The sequence below is a fragment of the Apus apus genome, chromosome 1 (assembly GCF_020740795.1).
Source record: "Apus apus isolate bApuApu2 chromosome 1, bApuApu2.pri.cur, whole genome shotgun sequence".
In the NCBI taxonomy this organism is placed as follows: domain Eukaryota; kingdom Metazoa; phylum Chordata; class Aves; order Apodiformes; family Apodidae; genus Apus; species Apus apus.
The window spans coordinates 100,941,487-100,955,670 of record NC_067282.1 but is presented as its reverse complement, the minus strand read 5'-3'; positions in this window follow the sequence as shown (position 1 = coordinate 100,955,670).

Genomic DNA, 14,184 nt, shown 5'->3' with positions numbered 1-14,184 from the left:
AGTGATAAAACTCTCATTTATTTAATAAAATAAAACACAGCCCGGCAAAGGTATTTGTGATTTGGAGAGCCAGAAGCTGGAACCAACCTGTGAGCACCATCATTACCTGCTGTACTCCCACAGTGCTTTAGGGTCCTGCCACAGCAGAAAGAAAGTGCTGTACTGATGACTACTAAGATCTGTTTCTGTGCTTCAGGAAGGGAGAGCTTGGAGGTGTGGAGATGTGTCTTTGAAGTTCACAGAGCTAGAGTCACTCTGGGTCTACTGTCCTGCTCCAGCAAAATTCCCCGGTACCTTTCAACTGGCCACAGAGGAAAATGCTGCAAACTCCATCTCATGGTTTTGCAATCTCTCCTACTACTTTGTAGTGGAAAATAAGGGTTTATGGGGATTAGAGGGATTGGATGCCCTTATTTTGGCTTCCCACCTCTGGCATGTGGTACTTACTGTTCCCCGGTGTGTCTCAGTCCAGGCAGCCATAGCCTGTCACTGCCATTTCTCTGAAAGTCTTCCTCTTGACCTGCTTCAGAGGTCAAACGCTGCCCTGGGAAATCACCTCCATGCAAGGAGACAGAGCTTGGGCTGATTGCTCTGCCTGAGTTACTCATCAGTGGCCATGAAGGTGCTGCTGCTGAATTACCATTCAATTTGTGGGTATGATAAAGGGAGGAAAAACTCAGGGCAGTGGGTTTTACTGGAAACATGAGGGGTGTTGCTTGCAGAGGTGGGTCATCTTCAGGTTTGGGAAGGGTGACGTTAATGGGAGCCTGTGGGGGCTTCAGTGCATCTAACAACCAACAGGAGAGTAGTCTAAAGTGCTGAAAATGTGCTTGTCCTCTTGGTCCCTGACAAGAGCTTACTCAGTCCTCTCATTGCTGCCAATAAATCCAGGATTAGGAAGCTGACAGCTGCCTACACACTCTGGAAGAGTACAGTGACCACATGCAAAATTTATAGCCTACATTACTGCTGTAGGTGGGGATATAAAATACTTCTGTGGAGTTTTTATGCTTGGGATTCCCCATGGATGCTGGCAGTGACACACATATCCTGATACATTACCACACTGCAACCAGGCACACTGACAGGGAGGGCTGGCCAGGCCACCATGGTCCATGCCATTTAGGGTCCCAGGGACGGACGTTGCACTGCACTAATTTCCAGATGCTCTGGCAGGGTGCAGGTTACCTGTGAATGGTACATTTGATCTTGACTTTTGCTCCACACTCAGATCTGTTTGCCTTGGGTCAGTGCTGTGCTTCTCTTGCTTTGTCAAAACCCTAAAGCCCTGGCTGGCTGCCCTTTTGAGCGAGCTCATTCACCATTTAGGACGATTCCCTTAGGGTCTCAGCAGCTTACTGTGTCCTGCACAGACAGGCTCAGCCCTCAGCTAAGCTTTTTCCACAGAGCCCTGTTTGTCTGATGGGCCATACACAATGCCTGTGAGACCTAGAGGAATAAGATGCCAACAGCAGGAGACTGGGGTCACTTTGTGGCTGCAGTTTTACCTTTGCTCTTGCTGCAGCATCCTCGCCCACAAAATCTGGGAGTCTGGGGGAGAGCCCTACCAACCCACATGTAGGTGCCACCAGGGACAACACATGTAGGCATGGACAAGAGTTGAAAACAAACACTGTTTTCCTCCTGTGATTCCATGCACTTATACCACTCCGTGCTTTGCAGCTTTTGGGACCTCTATCCCATGCATAAATCCTATGAGCCATGCAGCTTTTCTCCTCCTGGCCCCACTCGCTGTGCTGAAAAGTGAAGGACTCAGAAAGAGAAAGTGCAAGAATTCAATGGAAGAGAAATGGCAGGGATCCATGAAGAGGACACAGGTGGGGAGCAGGGCATGGGCTTTCTAAAACATGGGCACCACAGCCACCTTCCAGCTGCTGTCAATATTAACCTGGTGGTTTGTCCCTTGCTAGCAGCATGCACATCTTGCCACTGGTCACTGTTGCTTCACCAGGTTTGGTAACCCCATATTCATGGAAGGAAGCAAGAAGGAACCCTGGAAGGTATAGTGGGAGGACAAGAAGGCTAGTATGAAGTCTGCAGAGGGAAAATTAATTGAACAGAAGTTTTGGATAAAAAGAAGCAGCATAGTGAGCTCACACAAGCTTGGCATTTTTTGGTTTCTACAGTGCCTGAGATGCAGGTCTGAAAATAAGTAAAATCATAACTTGGGAAGATGAAGTGGTAAAGGCATGCCAGTCTCACCTGTCTTTGTTGCTGCTGTTGGAAATAGAGAATTACAGCTGTGAAAATTAGATGTTGTGAAGGACTGTTAGCCAGCCAGCAGTGGGGTTTCACCTCTGAGCTGAAACTCGCTTGTAGTTGGCAAGTCTCTCATTGCTTTTGAGTTCCTTTTTGAGTCTGCTGGGATGGATGCAAAATATGATTAATTCCTGAAAAAGTACTGCTGCATCTCCATTGGAGATGCTCTGGCTAAATATGAAGCTCTGAAGTGTGTAGTCTACAATTCACAATGAGACTTTAATTAAGATACCTGGGAAACTGCAAAATCAGCAACCACTGGAAAACCCATCGTCTGAATGTTGGATACTTGGGAAAGGGCAGAAACCCAGCTTCAAAACCAACACAACTACCTTCCTTCTAAGCTATTTAGTTTAAAGCTAGCTCCATGAGAGCCACACAAGCTGATCACTGAAACCAAATAAGCCTATGGATGACATACTAAAGAAAAAATTGCCGTTTATACATAACTATAATGAGAAAGATGTCCTGATTCTACTAATATAGCACAGTAGTCCATCCATATAGCATTTTATGCCCCAGATTTGATCATAAAAATATGAATGGTATTCATCTATTTCAAAAAGACCTTGCCAAGATCAGCTATTTCATGTTTAATGAGTGATTCATATATCTCAGGTGAAGAAAACACAACAGAAAGACAAATATTACCAAAACCAGAATTGTATTTCTTGATTTCCAGATCCATCTTAGCCTCAAGCAAGGGAGAAGTTTGTACAGCATAGTTAATATGATTAACCATGACTGAAGCCACATGTTTCTTAGACTGGAAGAACTGCTAAATCTCCAAATTTTGCCCAGTCATGTCTCTGAAATAATATCATGCACCTGAAGAAGATTGCTACACCCAAATGTTTATTTTTCTGACAATATTCATTGACCTACTTTTGCCTACCAAGGGAGGTACAAGCTGTTCCTATCCAAATGTCCTGAGAACATTTCAGAACTGTAAGCTCTCTTTCTTTCAAACCTGTTCAAAGTGAACTTGTGTTCTGGATCCAGAGTGACACAGAGCTGAGTTCAGTACTTCACACTCCCTTTCCCGCGGTGTTTCTGTGCCTGGCTAAGATTCCGAAGAAAGACGACCGCTTCCAACAAATAATCCAAGCATTTTAATTTCTCTGGGAGGAAGATGTGGTAAGAACATGGATGTCATCCAGCGCACATAAGGGAGAGCTGCTGGTCCCACTGCATGACAGCCCTGATGCTAAGAAGTGTTGAGGGACATAGAAGCATGAGTTTGTGGGACCAGCTCTAAGGATCAACTCAGCATCCACTGCTGTGCTCCAACTGCTAAATAGCTGCTTGCAGGTGAATTCACCTCTTCTCAGTTTCGAAAAAGACAACTGGATTTTTGCTAAAGAAAAACAAGCCTCGGGTCTCAGGGTATATGACATACACTTTTATCATAAATTTGTGTATTTGCCTTGCTGTGGATGTCATCTAAAGCTGCATAGGAGGAATATAGCTGGACACTTTCTCCAAATTTGTACTATTTGGGGTAGACAGGTTTTGAAATATGCCTGAAACCTAGGAGGAGTGGTGGGGTGAGGCTGTGCTTGGACCTTAACCCATCAATGTGCTTCCCACCTGCTTGGGCTCTGGTGGCACAGCCTGACAAACACACCCTGGGCTTCCCAGATTGTCTCCTAGAGCTGCATTGGGTAGTTGGCTCCAAGACAAATCAATGGGGTTTGTAACTTCTTCCTTAACTTTCTGACCATTGATGTTTTCTGACAAGAAGTCCAAACTGTGACAAGGCAAACAGGTGAAGAAAGCCTTGCCAAAGAGAAGCAAGATGGGAGCTGATTCAAGCATCTGTAATTAGCTAATGGCTATGAACATTTATAAAATCTCCCAGTGCAGAAGGCAAAGTGCTGATTCAAGAGATGCAGCCACCCTCTTCCTTGATGTCTTTAATCTTTGCAGTCCCAGCTGCTATGGCTTGAGTGTTGGAAAGCTCCACCCTCTTCCTGGCCTCTGATCAAAATCAATATTTCAGGGAGAAGTGCAGAAGAGCAAAGGAATTATACTAAAGTTCAGATAAGCATAACAAATACTGGAAAGATGAGATTCTTCAAGCAGAGTGCTGTAGAAAGCACTCAGGTTAATCTGGGCAAGACTCTCCATCAGTTGCTGTGTGCGGGAAGAGCTATTCTTGGACACATAAGGAGGTAAGGGATTTATTTCCTCAGCTGCATGGAGTCATGCTATGAGATATTATTAAGTAAGAATAATTAGGATTTGAGCTTTCAGTGTGCAAGATTAGTGTGTTTCCTTGTGTTCCCAGTCCTTTCCAAAAAGACCTTTTATAAGTGGTAGTCAGAATTTCTGTATCTTTTAACTATATAATTCTTACAAGTAATCTCTTTATGTTTATGTGATAAGTGGCTGTGTTGCTTCCCTTTTGAGTATCTCTAGATGAGCTTGGTAATTAATACTTTTGTGTGATAAATAAATAAAATCTTGAAGTGTATTTTAGTGTGAGCTGTTCAGCGATGATCCAGCAGTGCGGATTTAACTTACCTGGCAATACCTGGGCTCCAGTTAAGACAAATCACAGGATAAATGATGGTAAAATCCAAGGTCACTTCAGGGTATTTGGCTTCCCAGTTGCAATGACAGTGTGAGGAGCTTGCACTAACATACTGAACTGGATTTTCAGTGTGTGGGAAGCAAGTGTGCAAGGAGTCTGATGAATAACTTTCTGGCACTAGTTACTTTCCTGCAACACCGCAATCATTACTTCAGGCAAAAACAAATTGCTCTGTGATGTTTTATTGCTTCATCAGCAGAGAAAACTGTTGAGCTTTATCTTCTGCCAAGCCTGATCCTTCTTTTTCTATCTGTGCATACCAAGGGTCCCCAGGAGGCATATGAAGGTCTACGGCAGCATTGTGTAAGAAACCAGAATGAAGGCAGGAAAAGTGCAAAGAGATCCCTAGTGCCCAGCTGAGGATATTGGCGTGGAGAGGAACCCAGGGTCAGGCCATTTTACTGAAGCATTTGAGATCTATGGAAGTGTCCAATTTTGCAGAGCAAGAAATATTTTTATTGTGTGTTCAGAGCCCCAGTCTTGATCTCTTGTAAAACTGAGTGTTATTCAGATCTGGACCACAGTCTATCACTGCTGATTCTTTGATATCACTGCTGATTCTTTGATATCACTGCTGATGTATGTGATTCTTCACAGATGCTTTGTTAAGTGACCTGATCCAGAGATCCAAGGAAATTTGCATGGATAAAATTTTAAAAATTATGTCAAGGACTTAAAGAGACTGGCTGACTCCTAGTAGGTAAAGCCAAGTTAGAACTTGGGCACAGCCACAGTGACAGTGGGACCAAACCTGACAGGAACTTCTAGCTATTCCCACCTACCTTTTTACCCAATAATGACTGGACTGACACTCATTTAGGCCAACAGTTGATGCTACAGCTACAAAACCTGCTACCCTGTTCACAGAACAATTGTCATATATTTCGTGTTGAAATTTCCAAATCAAGAAGACATAGTCATTAAAGGCAATGATTTATACAAAGCTACTTACTGATGAGCTAGGAGAGCACAGAACTTTCCTGAAGAGCAATGTCGAACAGATCGTGTCAGCAAGATGAAATAATGTCACTGTTGTGAGATTGGTTGCTTTACTGCTGGTACTGGGGAAGGTAACTTTTGCTTATGTAATTCCATTAAACTTTAATTCCCAGCTGCAGTTTGGAGAGTTTTGCTGCTGACTATAATTGGACTGGCGTTTACATTGGACTGCTAATAAGCTGAATGTTTGCACGTGCTTGAGTGTAAGAACTCAGGATGTGCTCAGTTGCTGATGTGCTGCTCTGCTAAGCTCTCTTGCTGGCTGTGCTCACAAACGCTACCTCATGAGGCATAAGAGAAGCTTTTTGGTTTTTTGTCTTCTCTGGGAGTATGGGTTGCCCTGCTAATGTACTCCATGGCACCTGGCAGGGTGAGCCTACCTCTCCTGTGTGCAAACAGCAGAGACTAATGTTGGCCTTGGGAGCACGGAGGGAGTACAGTCTGTATTGCCCTGAAAAGGTGCGAAGACTTGACGTGGCCTGGGGAGTTGAGGGCAGAAGAAAGAACCCTTGTGGGAAGAGAGATGTGGCAGAGTACAGTGGGCAAGATGGTGTAGAGCCGTCCCGGAGGTCCAGGAAGCCACAGAAGCTGGAAGCTGTTGGAGGAAAAGGGAGGCACAAATAATTGCTTTAAGCAGATGAAGGTGGTGAAGCAGATTGCCCTCTCCCTGAGAGATTTCATGCCAAGGCATGACCCCAGCTATGCATCTTGAGGTGTGCTACATAAACATAACTACACATTTTTTCCCAAAAGTGCCATCCATTGCAATGATTGCAATGCTCCAGGGTAATTAATTGCAGCTATTCTAAAAATAATATGATCCTGTAGCACATCTGTACCTCTTAAATTTCAGCCATTCCAAATTCTAGCTGGTTTCATCAGTCACATGCTCAGAAACACTTTCAACGCACTAAGGAGAATGATAAAAACTATAAATCTGGTGTTTAAATCCTCACAACCATTCTAGCTTGAAAGAAAATCAGCATCCCAGGCAGAGAGCCAGATTTTGTTATTACAAAAAAAGTTTATTCTGCATGTGCTGATGTTTTAGATGTTCCTGATGTTCTAGGCAAGTGCACTGTAGGCTTTACAATGGTGATAAAATGCAGATTTGACCCATAAGTCTTGCTGTTGACATGGAGGATAACAACATACACATACCTGTGTGTGTTTAAAAATATTGTTTTGAGACCCCTGGGGAAGGGAGAGTAGAACAGTTATCACTGCTCCAGGGGTTTTTTTGGGGATAAGTATATTGAGTTGTATTAAAAATATACCTATTTTTAAAGTTACTTAAAATGGCAATATTTTTAATATGCAGTATGGGCATGTAGGCTGTAGCTCATCAGGGTATGGTGAGCATGTCAACTTACTGAGTGTTACATAAAGAAACAAATTTTGTAGGATCAGAAAAAGAGGCATGATACAAACAAAACAATGGAAGTCAAATAACAGGAAAGGTGGATCATCTGTAATAGTTACGATTGATTCTCTATTGCCCTACATCTTTAGTAGCAATTACATCAGAGATCATGTGGAGATGGGTATAAAATGCTGGTAAAATAAAAGGCTAAACAGAATTGGCACTTTGCACTGACATGGCTGAACCTGTTTTGGGTTGGAGTTGCTCTTGGTGGATTAAACTCTGGAGTCACAGTTGGATAAAGTTGTAATGTGCAACTAAGAGCATTCAGATTTTAGTGAATCAAGGCAAGCAAACCAACTTTTTAAAGCAAATATTTCAAAAGTACCCCAGCCCTAAGACACATGAAGTTCAGAAGTGCCCTGACATTAAGTAGTCTGCACCTGGATGGTCTTTCACAAGACAGAATGTTGGTTTTGCAGCAAGGGTTTCATCATTGCTGACAAGTGCTTTTTGAAAACCCCAGCCCTAAACATTTTGAAAGGTGACATGCAAATGGAATCAAACCGCTTGTGGCACTCTTGTTTCTCTGCCCTCACCCATGGCTTTATCAACAACTAACCACATGATTTATAAAGATACTGTGAACTTCTGTCAGAGAAACCAGATGAGTACAAGAGCTCTCAAAGCACTCTGCCCATCTGCCTGCAATCAGAGTTAAGCTCCACATGGCAAACCTCACCTGTATACAGAAGGTTGAGACCCTGTTTGGCTCCATGAAATGGTGTCGACTTGCTTCAGGTTGAGATTTAGGCCACTTTTAGGGAGAGGGTCACTGCTGGCTTGGGGGGAAGTCCAAAACAGAAGTGTTCCTGAGAGATGGATTCTTCACTTTATGCAAAATGTGTTGTGACACATTATCTCTTCAACATGCAGCAAAGTGTACTTCGCAGCGATTGAAGATATTCAGTTAAATCTAGCCCGTACGTGTGTTCTGGTTCGTTATTTATAGCAAGCGTGGGAGTGTGTTGGCCTCTTCTGACAGCATATCATGGCCATCTTAAATTCTGAAAGCACATTCTGGTTGCCACAGTAAATGTTTAAGAAGTTTAATCTTAAATTTGTGAATGCTTTGGAGATCAGGCTCTTCATGATACATTAACAAAATTAGACCAGGAAATGTCTGTGGAATGAACTCCTGTGCTTTTATAACGAGCGAAGTTTTTGGGAGTGCTCTACCCCCTGTGTGTGCTGCTAAGGCATGGCCTCAATAGTCCATGGTGATGCCATGCAGATGCGCTTGTCCGTGGCATTTAAAGAAAAAGTCTTCACTGAAACAGTCTAAGTGATTTAGGAAAGCAAATCTGAAGCAGCTGTGGAGAGCACTTTGTGTGGTATGAACTAAAGTTTCGACAGCAAGCATAGTCAGAGGCAAAAGAGTTAATTTTGCTTCAATAAGAAGTCATGGAAATTTTTTTTTTCTCACTAATTCAATATGAAACTGACTAACTGCATGCAAGTGTAATTTTCTTATCTTATTAGCCATGTTCATTTCTGAAGTGAATAACTACCAGCACTGGTACAGTATATGGGCAGAATAATAGTTGTACTGATTTTTACTTTAATCTCTGAATACAATTAACATAATTTAAACCATTATGAGCTACAGCAGATAGAAATCACATTATAGAGACTGTAGGTGGAGAAGTGGGTGGTCACATGCAGAGGGAAAACTGGAAGAGCACTTAAAATACAACTGAGTAATAAGCATGCAGGGGAATGTAAAGCTACATGGAACTGAAAGGCATATTATTTCTTGTGATGGGAGGGAGAAAAGTGGATAATAAAGAGCAAGGTTCAATGACTTCTACTACTGCAGGGCCTGATCCCAAGAAATGCTGTATACCCCGTTGTGTGTGCGTATTTTTCACTCCAGTCCTGTTTGTATGAGCAGGACTTTCAGGCAGGTGCCCTGCACCCTTCAGGCAATGCAGATCACAGGAGCTGTCTGTGGTGGCAGCAAGTGGCCAGACACAGGGCAAGTGTGAGAACTGAGCAAGTGAAGAAGTGAAGAATTTGGAGATGACCATTACACATAGGCAGAAGGAAAGATGGCCTTACTCATGAGGATTTTTAGTAATTTGTCTTTGGAAAATAACTCTAAGGTTTCTTTTTTAAGGCATTCTGTGATGTGAGTGGTTTTGGTACAGGTAGTAGAGAGCAGCAACACCTCCCTTTCCCCTGCTAGCAGGTCGTTGGTGCAAAACTGTGCAAATGTTTTATGGGGCATAAATCCCAAATTCCATTTCCTATCAGCAGCCCAGTGCAGAGTGCAGATCACATCTTGCCTGACCAGGTGAAGAGGTGAAGCAGCCAAGTTATGATGGAGGAAGGAAAGAGGCTGGTCAAGTGAGGAACCAGAGAGAGGGACTTGGGACTATTGATGTGAAGCATGTATTTGAGTAGATTGTGTGTGAAAGGGGGAATGGAAAAAGAAGAAACAAAGGATAGTCTGGATGAGGAGACCGGGCTGGAAAGCCTAAACTGTAGGCTAGGACTGACCAAATAGAAAAAGGCAATGAGAGTGGGAAGCAAGTGCCAGAAATTAAGAGAAGAGACAAGTCAATGTAGAGAGGGCGAAGCCTAGGGGCAGTGGTAAGAAGGTGCTCCCATTACAGGCTGAACCCAAGCCTGGAACACTCATATCATCCCACCCTCTGCTGCCAGCAAATATCAGTAAAGCCATCAGCAAGCCGTTATATGTTACCTGTCACTGCAGTTGCTCCATGGATGAGAGGAAGAAATTACAATTAAAAACGCAGGGAAAGAACACCCTGAGCTCTTTTTTCTTTTGTAGACATACCTGGCCTCTTAATTTACATCCTTTACTAGTTTCTGCAGTGTTTTCTGAGCAAGTAACAAAATTAAGACCAGGAATCTAGCCTGTTTAACCAGTAATAATCTAAAGTTGGCCATAATTAAATTTCTCTCTGTGCCCCCTTTTTAATAGTTGCAAGGAATTTCATAGGATTTGGTCCTTAGCACAGACCTGCCTGAAATGTTAGCAAAGGCAACAGCTGAAAAGCTGTGCTGAGCTAGTATAGCATATATAAATCATTAGCTAAATCTAATTTATATCTGACATTTTAGCCAGATCATGTTGTTTGAAATGAACTAGGATGGTTCTTCATCATGACTCTCATGACTGTGAGTATACTGTGGCAGGGCTTTACTGCTGAAGACCACAACCTGACTTTGTTATATTTTCCACATCAAATTTATTGGTTTCCTATCATAAAGACATTTCTGATGTGCAGAACACGGACCTCATTCCTAAGTGACTGTTCTGTTATTGCAGTGCTCTCTGCTCTTTGAAACTTCTTCCTACAAAAAAATGATCTCCAAACAAAGTTATCTGCTATGTAATAGACTGTACTATCACCAAATGGCACTTGCCAAAGCAGCCTTCCAGCTGGGTGAATGTCAGACTGGGAGTCCAGAGATTGGATGGAGGCCCCAGGTTGCTTAGAGAGCTCCTACAGAGCTTTCACATAGAAATGAAAACATTCTGCTTTTTGGATCAGTCCTCCTTGCTTTTTTATGATGAATTAAGCAAAGCTACAATGAGATACGGAGTGTACTCTGTGTGTGTGAGGGTGGAGATTGGCCAGAAGATCTGTAGAATCATCATTCAAATCAACGTGTATAACCTGCAGAAATATGGGCTCTGTGCAGCGCTTGTACATGAGCAGCATGTATAAAGTAAAGATACATGCATACTGTGCAGTTGTCCTTTTGGCAAAGATGACAGATGAGGATATTCCATGAGCATATTTTTAAGATCTAATTTTTGTTTATGCAATTAATATTAGCTCCATTAAGTGAAAAAAGGAAAAAAGTTGCAATCGCCCTCAAGTGCTCTGTTGCAAAAATTTCAGCAAAGCCAGTTCAGTAATTAATGGATAGACATTTTTCCAGTGTTTCTCATAAGTTCTGTGCTTTATAAACTTTTTAATGAGATTAACTGCTTTAATGCAAGTGGCTATAAAATGGGTAGTAGCATCTGTCTGAAAAAGAGACGCACACAATGTTTGTATTTCTGAAAGTGAAAATGAAGTCAGCAAGTAAATAATGTTAATGTATGTTTAACACTCTCTAGTTCCCTACTAGATTTACAAAAATGTTATGAAAGAATATGAAATGATAACGAGGACACCTCTAGCCCAGCCCAAACTCTTAAGAAATAGCACCAGTCCTGCAGCATTGCACTTGTCTCTCTGTGCCAGGGTTCTATATTTAACAAGCTTTCTCTGGTTCCCACACCCAGATGAATTCACTGGGATGCAGAAGGAAAGTAAGAGCTCATCTGACTCATTAGGAGGCTGACACGCAATTGCCATCAATTAGAAATGCCTTCTAGAGCCACCTTGTGAATTTGGTTGTGCTGAAATAAATGAAACCATCAGCAACTCTGTAAGCAGAACTTAATCTTAGCATCACACTCAGGACAAATGCAGATTTGATTAGGCTGCAAAAATAATTTCTTGATGTGCCAACTAATACCTGAAGGGATCCTTAGACAAGCAATGCCCAATGAAGTTTTTATATTTTCCACTTCACTGTCAGTGACTTGCAAACAATATAAGAAAAATAAAAGCTTCTCTATATTTGGAATGTATTGAAAATATACCAGTTGTAAAAAAATGCTTCATGGATGCCAAATGATTTTCCCTCTTTCCTTTCACTAGCCCCTAGTGAGGAAGAAGTTAAGAGGTGGATGTGTGATGACAAATGATTTACAGATGGATTCCAGGTTCACTGTATCCTCATTAAGATGGGTCGTAAACACTTTCTTTTCTTATCCCAAGATCCTTCTCAGAATCTCTTCCGTTTAGGCTTAACTTGTTAGATTTAGAATAAGCTATTGAAAAGACTCTGAGCAGCTTTTGAGCCAACTCAACACAATTAAGGTTCCTTTGTCATAAATGTTCTCTGAAAAAATGTATCTCAATATATGAACTTTTCCCATTCATCTAATATTTTGACATGTCTGTAAAAAGGATAATACTGAGTTATCTAGGATTACTGTATTATTTTCTCTTAAAAAAACCCAAAGAAAATCAAACCTTTAACTGTGGGCAATTTAGAGCAGGAACTGTCGTTTCTGTTACTATTTATAATATGGTGGTGCCAAGAGAATCCTTATATTTAGGCCTTTATAAGCTTATAATGAAACAAAATCAGTCCCACAGGTGGAAAGCACCCCAACCTTCCCCAAAGCCTGTAGGAGCTGCCACCACACAAGAAGTAAATAGCCCCAGAGTGTAGACATTGGTCTCAGTATAAAGTTTTACAGATCCTTTTAGTTCTTGCCTGAATTTAAGGAGCTTTAGGACAAGTAAGAGTCCAAACAAGTCCTTTTGGGTTTGTATAAGGTTTTTATAAATGCAAAGTGGTTCAGAAACTTAGATCTGAGTTTTGCATGTTGGATCCACTTCTCATTTGAAGAAAACTGTAATGGAAAGCAAAAAACCGCAACAAAACGAAACATAATAAAAATCTGCATATGTAATATTTTTTTCCAAATATTGTCATGTATTTTATCTCTTTTCTGCAGTAAGCTGTTATTCTGTGGGGGCAGGTAAGGTCAGGATCCTCAATAATACTGAATGTTTTTTGCTGATATTTTAGACATACATACATACTCGTGTACTGAGGCCAAACAATTACCAAATATGGTGAAGGTCACAAGGAAAACATTTGAAGTTAGTACCATAAAGAAGCACATACATTCCTGAATGACCAAGTAAGAGGTACTTGCAGTTGAAGAACACATCAGGTCCCATGTAACTCGATTCTACCTATATGTGGTAATCTTTTTCAGTATAAAGGTTTTTGTTCAATGAGTTATCTACAAATTTAAAAAAGACTGATTTTGCTTTTACATAACAAACTGTCCAGATAACAGGAGCAATCCAGCTAAAAACAAGAAGTCAAAAACCTTGTTTCACTTACATAAATTAAATACAGACTGAGATTTTTTCCTAGCATTTTCCTTTTTTATTGTTTCTTAAGGGAAGGAGTGCTATGCTAGAAAATGTAAGTGTCAGTGAAGTATAGAGTTGGTTTTATTAACAGTATGGATGCTGCTTTTTTGGAAATGCATCTAGAAGATTTACTGCCTGGTATCTTCCCTGAAGTTATATGAATCACAGAAGAAGGTGGAGTTGAGGCGTGGAACAGGAGCTATTTATCAAGAACATTTGAGAACAGCTACCACGCTGAAAGGAATAGAAAACCAGAGATCCATTAATTGAATAATCTTTTATTACTTGCAGGCTTTGTTTATCTGTGTTTATATGTGTACTTGCAAAACTGGAGAGTGCATAAACTTGGTGCCAAACAGAAAGGCTGTCTCCTCCCAGATCAATTTGATTGAATTCCTACATGGGAAAAAATGAGTGTTTGAAGCCAAAAGCAGTGTGACACTGTAGATGTTTCAGTGGAAACTGAAGTCTGTCCTGCTACATCTGTAAACTGAATGTGTCTTGGGTCACAATGCCAACAAATGAAATATTTGTAGCCACTATAGAAAAAAAATTTGGAGCATTATAAGAAAGGGTAATTTCCACAAGGGTGTCCAGCACTACCTGGAAGAGCCGAATAGCAAATAATATCATTGCCATCAGTGCTTCAACAGAGAGTTTCAGAAGAGAGAAAACTCTATAAACTTGGTTATTTCCTAATAAACTCTGCAGGCTTCTGAGTAGCTTTTGTACAAAACTCTGGGTTTGGATTATGATGATCTTCTTTACAGGGCAGTGATAAGCAACTCTCATTACAAGAACAAAATAAGAAAATAACAGGACAATATCTCTGTGGACATAAATCAGTGTACTACCCTTGAAGCCAACACACAACAGACAATTTCAATTGCTATCCAGTA